Consider the following 22259-nt stretch of genomic DNA (forward strand, 5'->3'; position numbering starts at 1 on the left):
TGCGACATACAGATGGGCTTGTGTTGGAGGGGTGCACTTGACCATGGACACCATCGCACAGGTTATCCATGAATGTGAAACATGCACTGCAATCAAGTAAGCCCAGCGGGTAAAGCCTCAGTGGTATGGAGGACAATGGCTAAAATATAAATATGGGGAGGCTTGGCAGATTGACTACATCACACTGCCACAAACCCCCCAAGGCAAGCGCTATGTGCTCACAATGGTGGAGGCCACCACCGGATGGCTGGAAACCTACCCTGTGCCCCATGCCACCGCCCGGAATACCATCCTGGGCCTTGGAAAACAAGTCCTGTGGCGATATGGCAGCCCCGGAAGAATTGAGTTGGACAACGGGACTCACTTTCGTAACAGCCTCATAGACACTTGGGCCAAAGAACACGGTATTGAGTGGGTGTATCACATCCCCTACCATGCACCAGCCTCTGGAAAAATCGAACGGTACAATGGGCTGCTAAAAACCACTTTGAGAGCAATGGAGGGTGGAATTTTCAAAAACTGGGATGCTCATTTAGCAAATGCCACATGGTTGGTTAACACCAGAGGATCCACCAACCGGGCTGGTCCTGCCCAATCAAAACCTCAGCGCCCCGTAGAAGGGGATAAAGTCCCCGTAGCGCACATGCGGAACATGTTAGGGAAGACAGTCTGGGTTAGTCCTGCCTTCGGCAAAGGCAAGCCTGTCCGCAGGATTGCTTTTGCTCAAGGACCTGGGGGTACCTGGTCGGTAATGTGAAAGGATGGAGAAGTCTGATGTGTACCTCATGGGGATTTGATTTTGGGGGAGAATAGTCAATGAATAAATTGTATAAAGTTAATTGTTAAATAACCCTGTCACTGTCTGTTATCACTGTTATAAATGTTATATGTTATACCAGTAGTATTATAGTAAGAATCGTCCAGATTAAAGAAGGATGGACTTTATGATGAAACCTAGCAGAGCACAGTGATGATGGGACTGGACCTGGTTTTCAGCAACTGGCACCCAGCAACTTCATCAAGATCGACATCTCCAGCCCGCAGACTGTGGGTATGGGCCACACCAGATACATCAGCCATGAGCTCAGGATGCAGCAAGTGACCGCCCATCACCACACATCACCTCTCCTGCCACGGAAGACCATTACGACAGATGGAGCCCACAGTCATGGATTAAATCAACTCAACGGACACTTTAGAGTAATGATCCATAGACCAAGGGAATGATATCTGGAGACAGAAGAAGTGGTGGTGATCAACCGGACAACGGGGGACCTGGGCATGACATAGTTGGTATAGAATAAGGGGTGGATAATATCCTTGGATCGACCACAACAGGGTTAATTTTCACCAGAAGCCAGGAGGGGACACAGCCAGGCGGGCTGACCCCACCTGGCCAAACAGAGCCAGGTATTCCATACCATGTGCCATCATGCTGGGTTCCTGTGGGGGGGGGAGCTGGGCAGCGGGAAGTCAGTTGGGCTCGGGAGTGCACACACATAGCAGCGAGTGGTGAGAGTGGCTCCGTGGGTTCTGCTGTTTGTGTTGTGTTTTCTCCTTATCTGTATCATTGTTGTTCCTGTTCCCTTTGTTTGCTGTTCTGTTAAACTGCCCTTATCCTGACCCACCAGTTTTTGCCTGTTTTCTTTCCATTCTCTTCCCCACCCCAGCAGGGGGAGTGGCGGCAGAGCAGCCGTGCGGCCCCTTTGCTGCCGGCCACAGCCAAACTATAACAAGGACGTATTAATACAGCTACAGACCAGTGAGAGAAATCCACAAAAACATATATTTGCAGGCAAATTTCTAGTCTAGTACACAAGTTCACATGATATAATGTAACACCTATGGATAATTTATGATCATTTCCCATTCTTTACTATAATCGTTCATGAAACTCTAAATCAGTTCTGAAATCCAGTGAACTGTATTTTTATCTTCAAAATTAATAAAGACTATTAAAAAGAAATGCATAAATCTACATAAAAGACAATGAAAGCCTGTGTTTCTCAAACAGTGTAAATATTTACAACACAAGATAGTGATGAAACAAAACAATCTCATCATTGTTCAGTGAAGACAGCTCACATTCTGTATTATACACAGATAACAATGATGCATTTTTAAGAAAATCCTGTGCTACATCACTTATTTTCGATTACGTCAGAGGCTAACAGCTGTAAAAGGTATTTATGAACAACAGGCGCCTAAGCCACATTCTTCACTATTATTTAACTGCTACCAGGCAAAACACTCCTCTTAAGTCTGAGTAAAAAGAATATAATATTGACTAAGTGATTCTGTATTTTGAAGAAGTATAAAATGATTCTTTCTTTGCCTCTGAGTGAATAAGAAATTTCCAAAGTGGTGCACATAAGAACGTATTTCTATTAAATGATGTACGAGTTAAATGCCAGGTAACTCGTTACTTACAGGTTTAAGTTACAACATATCTTTGTTCCAGATGTCTTAATAAAATTTAGATTTCGGGATCGTTATGACAAACATTTAAACTCCTTCTGAGGAGACAGCTATAAAGTACGTTCTTCAGAATTTGCATGATGCAATTGGAGAGCTCAAACTCAGCATCTTCAAAAGTTCAAGCATAGAGCAAAAAGCATCCCGTACTCGACTCTTCACAAACTTGCACAACATTGGTAAGTCACATTTTCAGCCATAATTTGCCACATTTCAAAGCAACCTGAACTTCTCATGCAAAACTAGCTACCAGAAGTCATTTACTATGCCCTGAAGTTAAAAATTTTAAATACATTTCACAGAATCACAGAATCTTAGGGTTTGGAAGGGACCTCTGTGGGTCACCTAGTCCAACCCCCCTGCTGAAGCAGGGTCACCTACAGCAGGCTGCACAGGACCTTGTCCAGGTGGGTCTTGAATATCTCCAGAGAAGGAAAATCCACAACCTCCCTGGGCAGCCTGTTCCAGGGCTCCATCACCCTCAGAGGGAAGAAGTTCTTCCTCATGTTCAGATGGAACTTCCTATGCTTCAGTTTGTGCCCATTGTCCCTTGTCCTGTCACTGGGCACCACTGAAAAGAGTCTGGTCCCATCCTCCTGACACCCACCCTTCAGATATTTGTAAGCATTTATAAGGTCCCCTGTCAGCCTTCTCTTCTTCAGGCTAAACAAGCCCAGCTCCCTCAGCCTTTCCTTGTACGAGAGATGTTCCAGTCCCCTCATCATCTTCATAGCCTTCCACTGGACTCTCGCCAGTAGTTCCTCATCTTTCTTGAACTGGGGAGCCCAGAACCTCCCTCGACCTGCTGGCCACACTCCTCCTAATGCATCCCAGGATCCCATTGGCCTGCTTGGCAACCAGGGCTCACTGCTGGCTCATGGTTAACCTGTCATCCACCAGGACACCCAGGTTCCTCTCCACAGAGCTGCTCTGCAGCAGGTCCGCCCCAAGTCTGTACTGGTGCATCAGATTATTCCTCCCCAGCACTTGCCCTTGTTGAATTTCATCAGCTTCCTCTGTGCTCAACTCTCCAGGCTGTCCAAGTCATGCTGAATGGCAGCACAGCCTTCTGGTGTATCAGCCACTCCTCCCAGTTTTGTGTCATCAGCAAACTTGCTGAGGGTACATTCTAACTCTTCATCCAGGTCATTGATGAAGTAGTTGAATAAGACTGGGCCCAGTACTGACCCCTGGGGGACAGCACTGGTTTACAGGCCTCCAACTAGACTCTGCTGATGACAACCCTCTGAGCTTTGCCATTCAGCCAGTTCTCAATCCACCTCACCAACCACTCCTCCAGCCCACACTTCCTGAGCTTCCCAGTGGGGATGTTATGGGAGACAGTGTCAAAAGCCTTGCTGAATTCGAGGTAGACAACATCCACTGCTCTCCCATCATCTACCCAGCCAGTCATGACATCGTAGAAAGCCATCAGGTTGGTCAAGCATGATTTCTCCTTGGTGCATGCATGTTGACCACTCCTGATAACCTTCTTTTCCTCCACTTGCTTGATGATGACCTCCAGGATAAGCTGCTCCATCACCTTTCCCGGGATGGAGGTGAGGCTGAATGGCCTGTAGTTCCCTGGGTCCCCCTTCTTGCCCTTTTTGAAGACTGGAGTGACACTGGCTTTCCTCCAGTCCTCGGGCACCTCTCCTGTCCTCTAGGACCTTTCAAAGATGGTGGAGAGTGGCTCAGCAATGACATCTGCCAGCTCCCTCAGCACTCGTGGGTGCATTCCATCAGGGCCCATGGATTTGTGGGGGTCCAGATTGCTTAAATCTCTCACATAGTCCTCCTCGACCAAGGGAAGGTCACCCTTTCTGCAGGCTTCCTCTCTTACCTCCAGGGCCTGGGATTCCTGAGGGCTGGCCTTAGCACTAAAGACTGAAGCAAAGAAGGCATTCAGTAACTCTGCCTTCTCTGCATCCTCCATCACCAGGGCACCCACCTCATTCAGCAGCAGCCCCACATCATCCCTAGTCTTCCATTTGCTGCTGATGTATTTGAAGGAGCCCTTCTTGTTGTCCTTGACATCCCTTGCCAGATTCAATTCCAGGTGGACCTCAGCCTTTCTCGTTGCATCCCTGCATACTTTGACAACATTCCTGTACTCTTCCCAAGTGGCCTGCCCCTCTTTCCACATTCCATGGACCTTTCTCTTCCACCTGAGCTCCTCTAGAAGCTCCTTTCTCATTCACGAGGGTCTCCTGCCTCCTTTTCTAGATTTCTTTCTCAGGGGGATGCATCGCTCCTGAGCATGGAGGAAGTGATGTTTAAACAGCGACCAGCTGTAAATACAGAGGAATACTACAAGTCATTGAAGTGTAACAGATTTCAGTGAGAGCTTTTTATTGGGATGTATATTCTGGTATAGCATGTCTACTTTATGGGTTGTTGTTTTTCCATCTTTTTCCATGCTGATACCTTCTCTTTACATCTGCCAATGTCCAACAAGAACCCCATTGCTCCACAGGGCAACACGGGAAGGACCAGTACTGCGAACTGCATGAGAACTTGTGCTCCAGGCAGAATAACCAGCTGGCGGCAGTCCACAGTCCCAGATACATAAATGCCCACCTTTATTTCAAATATCACCAATGTAGAGGTGTGCTCACTGTCTGATTCAAAAAGGAAAATCATTTAAGTTCTTCACTTCAGTCATGTCTGTGCAATAGAAGGATAACAATACTTCTAATTCCCTTCCCTCCAGGCTGTTTCAGCCACACAGATACCTTCTGTTTGTTCCTTACCACAGCAATGTATGGTACCTGGTACAACAAAGAGCACAGACTGAAGTGCTACAGTAAGTCAAGCAATAGTAACAGTACACATATTATTCACTCCTTCAGTTTCACACCTGCATCCTCAGCAAAAATTGCCAGATCTTGATTTGAGACAGTTGCTAGACAGAAAAACATGCTATTTCTCATCAATTTCAACATGAAAATTATGCTATGAAGAGATTAAGAACCTCTGTGTCACAGTGTTATCACTAAAAAGCTGTATAAAGCCTATAGACAGAGTTCAGGTCTGTTGAAAGAATCAATTTCCCTCCAGTGCCAGAACAAGACAGCCTCTTCCAGCTGCAACCTTATCATGGGACATGCTGCAGAGTTATAAAGGCTGCATATGCTGTTATTGCAAGTGTTCCCAGTGTAGTTTAAAGGCCAAGGAACTGATTTCAGAGGGCTGACAAACAGCCTGACTTCCCTCATCCCAGCTCCCAATGCCAGTGCTGACACCAGCATGCACTGTCAGCAGAAAAACATCAGCACAGTTTCCCCTCATTAGGGTGTTATTTCACACGAGAGTGCTGGCATGCATATGTCAGTTCTGCCCATCCTCCCCCCACAACAGCACTTTGTGCCACCAAAAAAGAAGGGACTGGCATTACTGAACCCCACAGACAGGGCATTCCTTACCACAGTCTACAAAGGTCCATTCATCCCCACTGTACCTAAAATAGCCACTGGATGCAATCATGAGATGAATACATGACTGCAAATTCCTTTAAATCACTGCCTTCTTACATGGACAAGAAACCAGTGTCTAGCAATTGCTTCATCCATTGTCCTCATTCTTGGTTCAGTAATCAAGTGTTGATCCTTTCTGTCCCATCCCATATTAGTCCCTTTGCTTCCACAAATATTTAGAAGTTTAGAGAGTGTATGAGAAGTTTAGGGAAACAGCACAAAACTCCACCAATCCATCCCCATGCACTTGCAAGATCTGTATTACAATCCTACTAAAATAAATTCATCACAGGTTTCTCTCACCAGAACTAAAGCAGCATTTCTGAAGTCAGTCTGTCATGCACTAGCTGCTCATTGCCAGTCAGCCACAGCCAGCTGCAGAAGACTGCTAAGACAGACTGAAGTATCCAGGTACAGAGAAATTGTGCCTATTCATAAGAAACCCCGAGAACTGCACAGGTGCGTGTCTTGCTACTGGGGAAGAGGCTTATTTGCAGTGCTCTGTTGCCCTATTGCTTAAATGACTTCTACTTTTCCTCCAGCAGATGCCTTCAGTGATCTCCAAGTGTCTAGTAAGGGTGAGGAGAAGCCCAGGCCATTGAAGAGCAACATACTGTCAGACAAAAGATGGTTTAGAAGGAACCTGGTGATAGCTGGGGCAATACGGTGGAACAGATTCTGGGATGCTGTTGCATATCCACAGGGCAAGTAAAAGAAGTACAGGCTTGCATCAGTACAGGCTTGGAGCGGACCTGCTGGAGAGTAGCTCTGCGGAGAGGGACCTGGGTGTCCTAGTGGACGACAGGTTGACCATGAGCCAGCAGTGTGCCCTGGCTGCCAAGAAGACCAATGGGATCCTGGGATGCATTAGGAAGAGTGTGGCTAGCAGGTCGAGGGAGGTTCTCCTTCCCCTCTACGCTGCCCTAGTGAGGCCTCATCTAGAGTACTGTGTCCAGTTCTGGGCTCCCCAGTTCAAGAAAGTTAAGGAAGTACTGGAGAGAGTCCAGAGGAGGGCTACGAGGATGATGAGGGGACTGGAGCATCTCTCCTACAAGGAGAGGCTGAGGGAGCTGGGCTTGTTTAGCCTGAAGAAGAGAAGGCTGACAGGGGACCTTATAAATGCCTACAAATATCTGAAGGGTGGGTGTCAGGAGGATGGGACCAGACTCTTTTCAGTAGTGCCCAGCGACAGGACAAGGGGCAATTGGCACAAACTGAAGCACAGGAAGTTCCATCTGAACATGAGGAAGAACTTCTTCCCTCTGAGGGTGATGGAGCGCTGGAACAGGCTGCCCAGGGAGGTTGTGGAGTCTCCTTCTCTGGAGATATTCAAGACCCGCCTGGACAAGGTCCTGTGCAGCCTGCTGTAGGTGACCCTGCTTTGGCAGGAGGGTTGGACTAGATGACCCACAGAGGTCTCTTCCAACCCCTATCATTCTGTGATTCTGTGAAGTTGATATGGGAAGTTGTCCAAAAAGGGAAAGGCTTAAAATAAAATTCAGTATCATGGCCACGTCACTGATACCAATTGACATGTTGCATTGTTCAACCAAATTCAGAAGTGGCTTTTTTGTTTTCTCCCCTAATAGATTAAAAAAAAAATAATAGATTAATAGATACTCCCTGCTTTAAATTACTTTAGACAGGAGCCAGACAGATGAGACCAGTGTGCTAAATAAGGCCCATGCAATTCTGGTGCACATGAGCACCAATAAATTGTAAAATCTGAAACATTCATGAAGACAAAACCTGGAACAAACTGCAGTTTCTATCAGATATCTGTTGAAATTGAAGGCGAGAAGAAAAACGCTGTTTTTTTTTTTTTAAGCGAAAATCTCACCAGTCCCAGAGGACAACATACTGTTGGAAAGAGGGGGGCATTTAACCTGTTGAGACCACATCGGAATTTTGCACCAATTGCATTCAGAGCTGCAGTGAAATAAACTCACCTGATCCCACCCTACTCTCCTTCGTATTTTCCAGGATCTATACCTGCTAACCATGTGGTCTCCTTCTCTAAGTAGTTATAAATCAATAATATTCAGGGACGTTTGCTCTTCCAAAGATTAGGTAAAAAAATTACTACATACAAACAATTTGAATGTCTGCTGAATTAGGCTAATGGAGAGAGAACGACATATTTCTTTATTAACCGTTTGTAACTGGCAAATGCAAGATTTTTTTTTAATTGAAAAAAGAAAACTACTCCTTATTCCAAATGCAACAGATGTTAGAAAATCAAGACAAAAACTCCTCAGTTTTCTGCTTGCTTAAAACTGACAGCATGTTCCACCCCAGAGACAGTCCCATCTTTTACACAAGCTCCCACATATGGACTGTAGAGCAGTCTTGAGATGGTCATAAAGTATTTAAAGACGAAGGATATGAATTCTGCTATTTTTGAAGTGACAGGAACCCACAAGTTACCAAAGCACTGCTGCTTTCTCCTTGGTGGACCCAACCATTCCCTTCAGTCTCTGGGTGCTAGAGGAAGCAGCACTGTGCTTAGGAACAGGCATGGTCCCCTCTGCGTCACAAGGGACCATGTGCCTGGCACAGTGCTTTCTCCATTAGCCGTGCTCTCTCTGAACGAGGCAGAAAGCCTTAGTCCTGGAGGAAGTTACACTTCTTGTTTTACACAGACACATGCTATTCAGTGAATGGCATTATCTGGCGATGGCAAAAGCTCCCACTACCATCCTCTGTCAAAGAAGTAATTTGGTACAATCTCACATCACCTTCATTTCCTGCAGAGTTAACAGAAGTTTCGCAGCTCAGCAAGGCTGGATGATCTCTCATTACAGGGCACAGTAACCACCTAACTTAAGAAACAAAACTTAAAAGTAGCTAAAACAAATTCAGACAATCTTGCAAAATACTAAATATCCCAGCTGAAAAGGCTCCCTCTTCCTGAAGGGAAATGTGCTGAAATGTGTTACCTCCTCAGCAAAGCTAGGCAGTTGTCTTACAACTCTAAACCAATGCTACGTAACAGCTTCAAGCAGGAAACAACATAACACACATGTAAACATTTGTTTGCACGTTCATGGCTTGGTTTTTTTTGTGGGGTGGAAATGTTTCTTTAAGGAAAAAAAAAAAAAATTCGCTAGGAAGAAGATGCCCACTAAGGAAAACATCTTAGCTGCCTGAGAAAAATAAAGTGCTGGTAAAATTGCACCCTACAGCATTCAGCTGGAGCAAAGACTCGGCGTGAATCCAGTGCAAAGTCAGTACCATCACCCTAACAGCACCTGGTCTCCTCGAAATTCCCTTCCCAAACACTGATTCTGCCCAGACTTTCCCAACTGGCAAAACACAGATAGCACTTCCATCTCTGATCTTGTCCTGTCTGCAGGTTATAAATTAGAATACTTCTCTAATTCAAGATCAACAGCGTAATTAAAAGGTGGATTATTTTTAGCATTTGTCTGATTGAGCCAGAGCCACAGTCAGTTGTAAATTAATCACTGCCTTTCCTAAGACTACATTTTACACAGCAACTTCCAATGCAACATTTAGTATCTCTTCAAAAGCCATAATCTATCAGTCATCTTTGTGGGGAAGAGAGGAAAGAGGAAGCAGCTATCATTCAGCTGAGAATAGACTTCCTAAGAACTTCAGGTTTCTCGCTGAAACCCTAGAAAGAATGGCAAGGGGAGATGAAGAGGTCTGGAAAGGCACGGCCACCTTCACACACCGTTGGTGAAGACACAAGCTCGAGTAACCCATCCCTCTGACAGCTGTCATGTTAGAAGGGCATATTTTATAGAAGGGGTCGTAGAATGCCCAGCAACAGCGTATTGTGCTGTTTTACTACTCATCAGGTTAAAGCATGACTTAGCCTGCCAGTGATTTTCTTGGTTTCTTGGCACATTCCAATAAAGGAAGAAAAGGCACATGGAATAAAGGCTGGGCGCAGAAACTTGCCAACTCTCCTTGACTAACTGAGGTTGCTTGAGATGGAGGATAAACAGCATGTCAGAAAATCAGGGTTGTGCTGCAGTATGTCAACGTTACTGGCCTTATCAGGATGTGCTGTGTACAATCAGGCTGCTTTCCATTCCCATCCCCTGCTGACAAGAATTACTTTCAGACTTGACACCAAACAGTTTTGTCATCTTATCAAAATCCCTGTTTCTGGCTCAGATGCCTCTCACATGCATTAGTTAGATTACATCAACCATGAAGACCTGTCCATGAGCCATACAGGATACAGCTCAAAGGAGGCCACTCAGTTTGGATCATCAGCTCTCTGAGTTTCTCCTTCCTTATTCACAGATGCAGCAATGCAAACTGTGTGACAAGAGATGAGTATATGGTTTGTGAGGTCATGTGGAAAGTGAGATATTGGCGAAGCACCAAGATGCAACTCTCAAACATACCTTCCCTGAGCAGAGCATCCACTATGGGGCAGAACCATCCCTGCAGCTTGCTCCCACAACCCCTGCACCAGGCACGGCCAGTAAAGACAGGCTAAGCCAAACCGTCCTGGGTTTGGCCAGGACAGGGTTAATTTTCACCAGAAACCAGGAGGGAACACAGCTGGGTGGGCTGACCAAACCTGGCCAAACAGAGCAGGGTATTCGGTACCATGTGCCCTCATGCTGGGTTCTGGCTGGGGGGGGGAGCTGGGCAGCGGGAAGGCAGCCTCGGCAGCCGGCGGGGAGAGTTGCTCTGTGCATTCTGCTGTTTGTTTTATGTATTCTCCTTATCAGTATTGTTGTTGTTCCTGTTCCCTTTGTTTGCTGTTCTGTTAAACTGCCCTTATCCCGACCCACCAGTTTTTGCCTTTTTCTTTCCATTCTCCTCCCCACCCCAGCAGGGGGAGGGGCAATAGAGCAGCCACGTGGCCCTATTCTTGCTGGCCACAGCCAAACTATAACACAAACCCATGCAGCTCTTACAAACCAGAGCTGCAGAGCACTTGAAAAGGCAGCTGACAAGCAGCCAGCCAGCAGGATGCCTGCAGAACATCACAGCCCTACCAAGTCTGTGCAAAGCACCTGTAGTGCTGCACACTGAGAACACACCACCTGAAAAACTTCCCAGTAGGCATTCAAAGATGGGTAAGATGGATTGAACGCGTGTCTCAGCTGACAAGTAGAGCTCAAGTAAACAGCAAAAGCAAAAAAACGTACCAAATGTCTAACAGACACAATGGAAGATCACAGCCAAGAATAAAATGTATGATGTATCCAATTCCCTTTCTATATAAGGAACTGATCCTGACTCAGCTTCCTTGCTCTCAGGCATCTGGACCACACAATGCAATGCTTGCTTCTTGCCAGGGTGTCATTTAACTAAAAGTGAGTGAGAAATCTTATCTTGAATCAAACATGTTAGACAGCAACTGAGCTGGGATCACTGCCTTGTGGGTGGAGAAGTTGATATCAACACCACTACCGAAAAAAAGCCTAGGCTTGGTGCAGATACAAGCACCTCATGGTCCCCAAAACCCCAAATGCTGACCACGGGATGCTCTGATCCTGGGAAGGAGAAAACCACCAAAAGACTACAAAGCATACATCAGACTTAGCCCATTGCATTTGGCATGTAGGTACGTAGAGGAGATGCTTCCACACTTCACTATATGCATCTCAGATGCAGCTTTACTGAGGCAGGGGTAAAAAGCAAGCAGCACTTAGGCAACCCTGGTATGAAGCACAGGGCTCTGGCAGGGCCATCTCCTGCTGCTTTGGGCACACAGCTTTGAAGCTACAGTTGCCTCGCTAGAAACAAAGCCACACATTTTATTTAAGAAAGTAATTAGATGGATCAGGAAAGGTCAAGGAGTAGTAATTTTGAACCTCTTGCCATTTGGAAAATACAACAGAGTAGTGAATCCCACCTGACCAGTGATTTGCCTGGACAACATCACAGTGCAATTTTCCTACACTCACAGGAAGGCACATAAAAAGAATCTCATCTCTGAAAAGCCTTGGGAGCTGCAGAGCTCCACAGGTGTACCACAGTAGGACACTTTCTCACACACCTGCCAAAACATGTAGCAGCTTGTACAGAACAACATGGAGACCTTTCAAGCCTTGCAATTTTGTAATGAAAGGAACTTGGCGAATACTTTTGCAACATCTGAAAGACTTCACTGTAGCGGTCTTGGTCAGAAGTTATCCTCCGCTGTTAGATCTGACCCTAGGACAAAGGGTACCAAATAGCTGGACACCGCTGTTATGACAATCACAGAAACAAAATACACTTTTCAGGCAAAGGAACTGCTAAAAGGCAACATACAGAGTTTTCAAGCACCAAAGCAATGAGATATTTCAAGGCTACAGTTCTAACACACTGCATAAGAACACTGATGCATTTAGAAGGCTGAAATTTCATCTCATTTTTACTGGCTTCTGCTTTGTTATGCCAAGAGCAAAGTTAAAATCCCCTTCCATCTTTTAATCAAACATGCTACTTTTTTCTTGTTAACTTCCAAGATCATGCCAGCCTGACAAGACTCCTGTAATTTTACCAGTGAATCTCTCCTCCCTCCACCCCTTTATGTTACCAAACATTAATTTTGTGAAGAGTCTGCTGCACCATGCCAGCTCTAATTTAGTAACAATACTTAACCTTTTCCCTTAGGCTCTCAGAATGCCTTGCAATCGAACAAGCCCATCCCACGGGCAGGATTAGCACAGTCTGATACCCTACAGTTTGGTATCCTGAGGTTGCTGGCTTTGTAAGGGCCACTCACCCACATGAACTATCTTGTGTCTAAAAAAGTGCTATCTCCATGGGCTTCGGTGCAGGGTGAGGCTGCAGCTCCAGGCTGTGACATTGCAATTTACATTCTCATCTTCCTGTGACGTCTAAAGTTCCAGCAAATACTTGAGATTTAGCCAACAGGTTCAGAAGCTACTTGCAGTGTGATTGCATAAGCCCACTTCCCCTTGGAAAGCAGGCTAAAAAAATATTTTCTTTAAAAAAAAAAAAAAAAAAAAATCTAAGACCCTTACAAAAAACATGATACAGGTGACACTGAGTTGCAGGAAACTAAGGTACACACAGGTGAAGCAGCTTAAACCAGAAGAGAGAGGCCAGAAGCAGGAACAAGACACATTTCCTGTCTCTCACAACAAACCTACAGCTGCAAGTGAACTTCCTCTTCTTTTTAGAGCTAAGCAGATTTTTTTTTTTCCTCTTTGCAACAAGACAACATCTAGTTCACTATGCATTTATGCTGCTTTGTATAAGAAAACTCTCTCATCTAGAGATCATTTGAAATGTCAAAGAGCAGCAGCTCCTCTGCAACTCTTCAGTCTACTTGGTTTTTATACATTATATGCATGCACTTTTACACACGCACATATATACACACTTTAGAGAAGGAGCTTCAATGTAAATAATCAGTTAAAGATTGAGCTGGGGAAAAAACACTGACAACAACTGTTGTTTCTAGTCCTGGCACTTCAAGTTCAGATTTGGCAGGCAAGCTCTAGATGAAAATGACCCTGAAAGCTATGATGACAATCACATTTAAATGGACAACAGTTTGGATGCAGAACTACAAGGGAAACTCACTTCATCTACCTGAAAGGAAAGAAAAAACAGAGCCTACTGTTAACTCCAGAAACAGCCAGGCTTCTCCCACGTGTATTTTCTTCTCCGTCATCACCTACAGTAAAATATTACCTAGTGCTCTTCACATTGCTCTGGTATGTCAGACTTCACTAGGCTTATTAAGAACCGAAAAGCCACTGCCAACTTTCACTTTCTATCTATTGCAGCAGAGTTCATCATGCTGTTAATCGCAAGTCCCTTAAGAGTTGTTTGCTGAAGGAGGCCATGGGAAACAGGCGAGAAGGGGACAAAAACACATTCAGGGCAAGAGGAGGCATTTGCAATAATTTCTTGCTATAATATGGCCCATGTTATGAAAGCATGGAATAGCCCTGTATTGCACCACTCCCTGTATTTCCATCCATTAATCTTCCCATAAACATGTATATATACACACACACACACAGAAATATGTCACATTTCTCCATTAGCCTTCCTCTTCTGACTGATGCATTTATAACAAGGATTGGCCTAGTAGTGAATCACCCTCAACAGCTCACTGAGCTTTTACAACTAGAAATAGAGGGATCAGAGACATTAATCCTCTGTCCTGTATAACACGAGGAGCCAGCAACAGTGAAAGCAAATATAAATAGGCAGAGAATGCTCTTTGTCTTGCTACAGCACTCCTTCATTTTGAAGGAGACTTCCACCAAGAGACGTTTAAGAGGTCATTATGAATGAAATTAAAGGCATCCCTTTTGTAAGCCCTGCAGTAACTGGGAGAGGAGGAGCTCCCACTAATTATCCCCATGACATCATCTTCCCTCTCCCAGGAAGGTAAACGCCAGGTTCAGCCCCGCTGCCAAGAGAAGCACTTACAGTAGCAAGACGTGACTGAATACTTCCTCAATATTTAACCGGTGCTATAGCGCAGGTTGTACACAGTGAGGTTGTTGCTTCCTGTTCAGTTAATACTACTCAGATGACCCTCTACAGGCAAAATTCACCCAAAAGCCATGCCTAGAAGTCAGTAACCTTCAGCGCTAGGAGTCACATGGACCTCCACTGCTGTCCCCACACAAATTCTTGTGTGACAAGAAAGTGGAACTTAAAACTCAACTGTGGCGACAAGAACAGAAGCACATCCTCACTCCTCAAGCTGCACCGATAGCACAGAGTTAGCAGCAGTAAGTGAGTCTGAGTGATAAATTATTCTGGTCATTAGAATCAGCAGGTCAGACCCAGGGGAAGCCTATCTGTTTATTAAGAAGCATTGGGTTTTCTTCTACAGATACTCCTCCTTGCAGGCTCAGTACACACAATAAAGAGGAATTGAAAGACTTACTTTCAAAAATAAAGTACATGTGAGAGGAAGGGAGGCACCAAGGATTTGTATGCTTTTTTAAAAATTCACAACTTTCTGTGTAACCTTGCACCCACTTCTTTTCTTTTTCTTTCTTTTTTGGTTTCTCACCCTAGATCCTTCTATCTTTGTTTCCTTCCCCTCTGTCTTATTCAACTGACTCTTTGATTTAAAGAGAAATGTTTCTTGTCCTGTGTCCAGGACATGACAAAAGTCAAGCTACCTGCTCAGGAAGAACAGCTGGGAATATTTTTATTCCTTGTAACAAACCTCTTATCCTTGACGGCTGTAAACACGCGATCTTACCGAAACCATGGCCAAACTGGGGGACAGACTCACCCTTGGTTTTCAGTCATCTGTTAAACCACATTCCTAAATCCAATGCCTCTTTTCCCAAGGAGAAACTGGCACAGTTGTTAATGACCAGACTCGCCTGCAGACTGGACTGGTGAAATGCATTCTGTCCGCTTGGTGCCTTTTGAATGGCATACAGAAACTTTAAAGGGCAGATATCAATGCACACCTGATACATAGGATTTACCTACTCCAAAATATACAATGTTTATATTCTATATTGATTCTGGCCACATATTCTGCAAGGTTTACGACTGGGATCCTTAAAGGAGTCTCCAGCAATAAAATGCTCATCTGCTAGTTGACTTGATTTCATCAAACTATGGAAAATCTCAGTCACAATTTCTAGAATCTTTCAGTACTTTTCCACCTATTAGACATACACCTGGCATCAAAATTCCTAACACTGTTTTCAGCTGAGTTCAATCAACCATGACATTCTGCCAGGTCTCTGGTTAAATTCAAGATGTGCTACCAAGCTCCCCTACTTGTCTGCAGGTATCAAAGGTGAACGCCAGAGAGGCACCTATTTTAAAAGACAGAAAAGTTGAACAGTAATTTACACATATCTTTGGTCTAAAATGGCCCAAACCCGATAACCAGCTGGGCACATAATAAAGGCCAGCCTTCCGCCTGGTCCCTTGGGAAAAAAAAAATTGCAAGCACTAGAAACTACTGATGGTTGAGACATCTCACTGTTTGTGAACTGTCTGTCTGGTGATCAGTTACATTTAAGAATAACACACAGCTCTTAAAGCATATCATTAATCGTAAAAAGTCTGTGCTTGCAAGGACTCTTCTCTATTTACCTACCCTAGAATCAATAAATGCAATGTAATCTGTTACTTGGCTTTTTAATGCTTCATACAAATGTGAATAGACTCCTTGATAAAAGGCCCACAAAAATACTGTGGTAAGCAGTAAAAAAGAATCCGCTTTGGAAATGATGACTTCTTTAGATGACTGATGTTTTCAGCAAAAGCCAGGCAACAGAACTAGTAAAAGTGGCCCTAACTTAGTAAAGAGGGCTTCAGGGACATAGAGCCGTGAAACTGCACTACTACTAACAAAGCCCACCCAGCAGGTTTAACGCCAGCTCTGCTATGCCAAAGCAAACTGCCACCAGATCTTTGTGGTCAATGCACAAATCTGCAAAACAGAAATCACAGTAAACCCTACACAAGTTCTGTCTCACCATGGGAATTAATACAGTGAATTAGATGCATGGTTTACGTGGTTCTCTCAGCTCCTGCTGCAGGTAGTGCTAGATGCTCTAGAGAAAGAACTGGAGCAGGCAGTAACTAAATAGCTTGTTCTCCAGGAAGATTTCCCATCCAACACGTTTTGCCCTAGAAGTGAAATTTTTCCCATAATTGAAGTTTTCCATTCCTTATAGCCTTCTACAGCTTTGCTATTCACTATGTGTACCAGATGCAGACACAATCCAAGCGCAATGATGTCCAGGGCTCCTGCAAGCTCCTTCCTTCAAAGCCTGTTAATTTTTTTTTAAAGTAGCCCAGCTACAGCCTCTTTCAGAATTTTCAGACATTTCTGCAGGATCAAGAGTTCCTTATATTTTTGGGGGAGGAAGGAAGGGCAGGACCAAAACAAAAAAAAAACCAAAATAAAATAAAATGAGAATAGGACACATCATTCCTGTTTTCATTTTTCCTGGCAAATGGCCATGCTCGCTCTATTCTTCACCATTTCTGAAACTGGCTAGCAGTCAGTCACAGTAGGGCTGACTGCTTCTGAGGTGTAAGGCAGGAAAGACTCATAGCAGGAGAGTCCTTTCTCTTAGGCAGCAGAAGCCATTCCGTACTTGTAAGAACAACTTACCACTCCTTCCTTGAGCAGCATTACTACTGGGAGCTGCCACACTCCTGCAGTGATCTGCCTCCCCCACTAATAACAGCATTTGGAAGAACAATAAGGAAATCAGGCCAGAAGAGAAGAGACTTCAGCACATTGCCCAAAGTATGTGCGACACCCTCAGCAGCTGGGAAGATTGAGTCCTTCCCCCCTTGAACGTGGGAGAGCTGCTTGTCCGAAAGGTTAGACCTAAAATAACCAAAGTTTTTTCAAAAAAAATCTCATCCTGAAAATTCAGAAAGTTTATCCAGCATGCTGAATTAACCTATTGTTACAACACTTAAGACTGGGCAAAGGGAACATGCGGATTTTCTAGCACTCAATCACAACTGCCTCATTTGGACACCTCCACCAATTCTAGCCACATATCCATAATAGTGAGGCATGAAAAGGGTTGCAGCCTTTCTTCCGATCTGACAGCTCAAACTAGAAAATTGCTTCTTTTCAACTAGTTTACCTCTAATAAGTGAAACTGCTGACTAGGGCTAGCTAAAAGCCAAGTTAAAAACCCAAAACAACAACAAAAAACCCAACACCATAACAACAAATATTCAGTGAATTGTGAATTTTTTAAGTCCACCTCAGACTGTAACCAAAGCTACATGAAGTCACCAGCAAAGGGACAAAGTTCAGACTTCAGTGGTGCTATCTGTTTCAGCAGCTGTAGCAGAATCAAGTCCTGGGGAACATCTCACTTTCTCCAAGCAGCCACAAGGTTGCTCGTGGGAGTCTGGCACCAAGCCATTTGGGCAACAGCTGAGCAGCTTCCAACAGCCCTCAGCAGGTACCATCCTGGGTGCCCAGGGCACATCCTTGATGTTTCCAGCAATCCTGGTCCAGAGGCAGACTTAACAGAACTCTGCATCGGCAGAAATTCATCAACTTTGATAGGTCTCAAAGAAAACATCTTTGGTTCAATAAACAACCATTTTTTAAAGAAAACTTCTTTCCTCTAAAAATTTTTGCCTAGGGCTACCACTGCATCAACCTCAGCCTCAGCTGACACTACTCCAGAACTAACTGCAGCAGCAAAAGTTTGTAAGAAGTGTTGCTGCTTCAGCTGAAGCGTTATTGTCAGACCAGCTTTCCCCTTCCATTCCCATCTTCCTTCCAAGATCTCTTTCCACCTCCACTTGAGCTCTACCTAAACTGTCCCTTCTACATTCACGCTGCTGGCTTATTTCACAAGTTTGCTATGCTTGGAAGTACACAAGTGCTTTGCCCACTGCAGAGCTGGAGCTGTGTGTCCCCCCTCGCGCTGCAGTCTGAAACAAACTGATGTTGCATTGGCACATCACAGTTCTAGCTTTACTTGTACTTCCAGCATGCTAAAAAGAGGAAAAGTTAAAGCGTTACAGCTGAGAACAACTTGAGCATTACTCTATCCGCCACCCGGCTCCAGGAAGCGTGAAGGAATTCTGACTGTTTCTCAGTCTCCCGTGAAACGTCATGATTCGTTACGAACATGTTGTGACCGGCACACCTCGTGTGCAGTTTTATCTCAGATGTACCTTCGTATCACATCGCTAGCTGAATGCAAATTCGGGTCCCCCTCCAGACGGGAGACCGGTGCGAACGCAGCACCTTTCCCACCCAGCTGACCTGCCCCCAGGCTCGCTCTCCGCAGCGGTACCAACGCGCGCACCGACGAGCTACGGCCGAGCAGACCACGACGGCGGTGGTGGGAAAGCCTCCTACCCGTGAATCAGGTGCCGTCTCCTCAGCGGCGGCGGAGGAACAGCCCTGAACTCTCCGAGCGCAGCCTCCGCACCGGCCAGCGACGGGAGGCTCCGCCGCAGCTCCCGCCTCACGGGCCGGCAGAGGCGACGCTCATGGCCGCGCCGCGCTGCCTCCCGCCCCGGCCGACACACCGCGCCGGGCCGGGCCACCGCGGCCGGTCCCCCGGGGGCAGCTGCGCGCCGGGCCGGGCCGGGCCGCGCCACCCCCACGCAGCTGCCTGTTGCTCGCCGTCGGCACCGACCGGCTTCCAGCAGGCGCCTCGCCTGCGGGCGGTCCGGCTGCTGGACCCGGAGGGGCCAGGCTGCGCCCGCGGGGGCGGGACGAGCGGCGGCCGCGGGGCAGCGCCCCCCGGGGCAGGCGGACTCCCGCGCCTGCCGAGCGGCAGCCCGCCCTGGGACACCCCCGCGGCCTGGCCTCGCTCCCCGCGTCGGCGCCACCGGACCCGGCCGGGTCCCCGCGGAGAAAGCGGCGGCTCCTCGCTGCCAGGGCGGCGGCCGAGCCTACCTTGGTGCCCCGCACAGGGGGGGCCGGGCCGCCGGCTCCTCCTCCTCCAGCTGCTGCGGCTGCTCCCCATGCCCGGGGCCGGGAAACGGCAGGCAGCAGCGCCCGGGGCTGGGAGGCTCCGCCGGCGCAGCCCCGGCCGCTGTTTACCGCGGCTCCCCGGCCGGCTGGGCTGTCTGTCAGCGCGCCGCCCCGCCCCGGCCCGCCCCCGCCGCCATGGCCCGGAGGAGGACGGGGAAGCGAGGCGGCCGCAGCGCGCCGGCGGGGCAGACCCCGGGCCGTTCACCTGCCGAGCTCGGGACGCGCCGCACCAGCATCCCCGGTGCTCCGGCCGCTCCCACCAGAAACACGCCGCGCGCGTTCGCAGCGGGGCCGGGCGGGTCCCTGGTACCTGCGCGGGCCGGGGGGCCGGGGTGGTGACCCGCTGGGAGCCGTAACGTGAAAGCCGGCGGCGAACGGAGCGGTCTCCAGCTGTGCCGAGCTTTGCTCTGGCCCCGACCTCCTCCTGCCACAAACAGTGCTGCCGGTCCGAGGAGAGAGCGGCTTGCTCTCCACCAGAATTAGAAGAAAATAGCTAAACTAACTTCACAAGGTGCCACTGAACTTTGTAAAACTGTATGTCTGCTATAAACCTGAAGAGGGCTTATAAAACACCTTCATAAAGTGTTTGGTATTAATTAATCACCTGCATGTATTGATTTATCAGCAGGTTATGTAAACAAAACGGTTCAAGTACTAAATGGATGCTAATGAAGTTTGCCCCGTAGCTGTATCTGGGTGTCCTACGCCCTGTTGCTATTTTACACTTCTATTTTGCAAGTAGCATAATTAGTCATTCCTTCCCAAAGAGGAATCTCCCGAGATATGCTGGAACAGATGAGCTATACTACTGAGGTGAATTATACAGGGAAAAAAGAAAAGTGAGAGTTTTATGAGAAAATGTCAAGGGAGAGATTTCCTCTGTCCAGACATGGTATATTTCCCACTTGGAAATAAGTGAAAAATGACAGGAAGACAGGCCGGCTTGCTAAGCTGTATCTCTCAGTGCAGCACAGGAAAGCAGATTATTTTTTTTTTAAGAGAAAAACCTGACAGAAAACAAGGAAAGCTCCTAACTTGACAAGCAAGTTCATTCTCTAAACCTAGACAAAGTTTTCGCTTCCTGAGTCTGCACTTTTTCACATCAACAATTTACAGGACCCCAGGGAGATTACATTTACCCTTACAGACCAGTGAGAAAAGCACAAAATGAGTAAGATAACCCCTTCTGATGCAGAGTACGACCACCCCCTACAGAAAAATGACAGGTTACAATAGGTTTTCAGAGCACGGAGAAGCCGAGCTGAAATTCTGTCATTACATTTCAGGATCCAGCATGCCATGTACTGAAGAACGGAGAAGCACCACCCACAGAGTATACTGTGTCTTCCCGGGAAGAGGAGAGTGTGTCTACAATTCCTGTGTAGGCCTATGTAGACTGATGTTAAAAAACAGATACTTAGATTGTATCCACTTACAACAGAGGTTATGGTAATGTGCACATGGGATGATAATCATGTCCTCTTGATAGGCAGTGTATCGTAAAATGGGCTTGTAAAGAGAACCAGTTTCCATCCCAAGCTGTACTGCTGGCTTACCTTGAAGCCACGGAGATACCTCAGAGCAGGCTGTTTTCCTTCTTCATACTCTCAATCCATTTTGTTGTGGGGTTTTAAAATTATTTTTCAGGCTAGGATTGTATCCCAGTGTGGGTACAGCATAGCTCACCACCCAGGACTGTGTGTCAGATTAGGAAAGGGGCCTGTAGATACAACTGGAACAGAAGTAGAAATTACACAGAAATACAGCCACACAGAGGGCAGATTTTCCAGGCCAGCTAGAGTAACTAATGATTAGGCATGAAATGAAAAAAGCCACAATAAGCCACCGGTATGACACCCTTAATTCTCAGGGGGAGCAAAATGCCTGAATTCCTTCACAGATACAAGCTTTCCCTGTGTTTTGGAATTACTCCACAGTCTTCACATTTCCCCAGAAAGCTTGTCTAGTATTTTAACACGTGTTGCTGTTCTTGAGCTAAAAGTCTCAGCAATAACCTCCTGAACACAGGACTGCAGAGCTATGATGAAAGCCTCAACACTGAAGAGCAATACTGTGGAACATCCTCCCTACATGCCTCACAGCCCTCAGTAGAAAATACAAACCTAAGCCTTTGCAAATGTTCCCCCCTCCAAAAATCTGCAACTAACTTAAAAAATAGAGAAGAAAGAATAAACTTAAGCTAAAGGCCATTAGTCAAATGGAAATCTTAAATTCTCCTAGCTAGCATTGCTGTTCACAATCCCAGTAGGATATACAAGGTTTGAAAAACATCATGGGAACAGAGCATCTCCACTCTGCTAACTGGATACCTCTGCCTCAAAGTTCAGTGAAAACCCTAGTTGAGAATATGCGCCTAGAACTGCATGTCACGCTTAGCAGACGATAATGAAGGGTCTGCAGAAAGAGCTGCCACGATGCCCTGCACACAGGATCTGGACTGTGAGCATACATGTGTGGCCTTCGCAAATACTGCCAGCAAGAGTGATTTCAGTTTGTTTCAAGCCAAAATAAGACAAGTATCTCTGTGCCCAGGAGACTCCAGTTCTCTCTAGAAGCAGCACAGATCTAGCGTACGGTTATTAAGACCATGCTTTTCAGAAATACTTTTACTCCTTTTAGCAGGAAGATCTGAAAACTGTTGTGGGCAGAAATCCCGAGTGGTAAAAAATATGTATTGTACAACTATGTCCTCTTTTTTGTTTTTTTGTTATGACAATACATACTGTAGCTCTTATGTGGAAAAGTGCAATTCACTTTTCCCAGATAACTGTAAATTATTTTTTTACTCTAAAATACCGGTGGGAGCACCTGCATGTTTCCATAGCAACTCCACGATACGTTAGGGGATTACTTTAGAATTC

The 22259-nt window shown here is 46.2% G+C and overlaps 1 protein-coding gene across 7 annotated transcripts in view; it reads right to left on the minus strand.

Annotated features, from left to right (window-relative positions):
• Positions 1-19386, minus strand: part of MARCHF8 (membrane associated ring-CH-type finger 8) — a 118563-nt gene extending 99177 nt beyond the window's left edge. For 4 of the 7 annotated variants that reach the window (XM_075423309.1, XM_075423311.1, XM_075423304.1 and 1 more), the window contains exon 1: positions 19300-19386. The gene's annotated coding sequence lies outside the window, so the exon portion shown is untranslated. Of the gene's footprint in view, positions 1-18753; positions 18903-19299 lie in introns of those variants that run through there. The other 3 variants (XM_075423308.1, XM_075423306.1, XM_075423307.1) reach the window with 2 other exon arrangements.
• Positions 19387-22259: the final 2873 nt, after the last annotated feature.

The sequence above is a fragment of the Opisthocomus hoazin genome, chromosome 6, assembly GCF_030867145.1.
Source record: "Opisthocomus hoazin isolate bOpiHoa1 chromosome 6, bOpiHoa1.hap1, whole genome shotgun sequence".
Lineage (NCBI taxonomy): Eukaryota > Metazoa > Chordata > Aves > Opisthocomiformes > Opisthocomidae > Opisthocomus > Opisthocomus hoazin.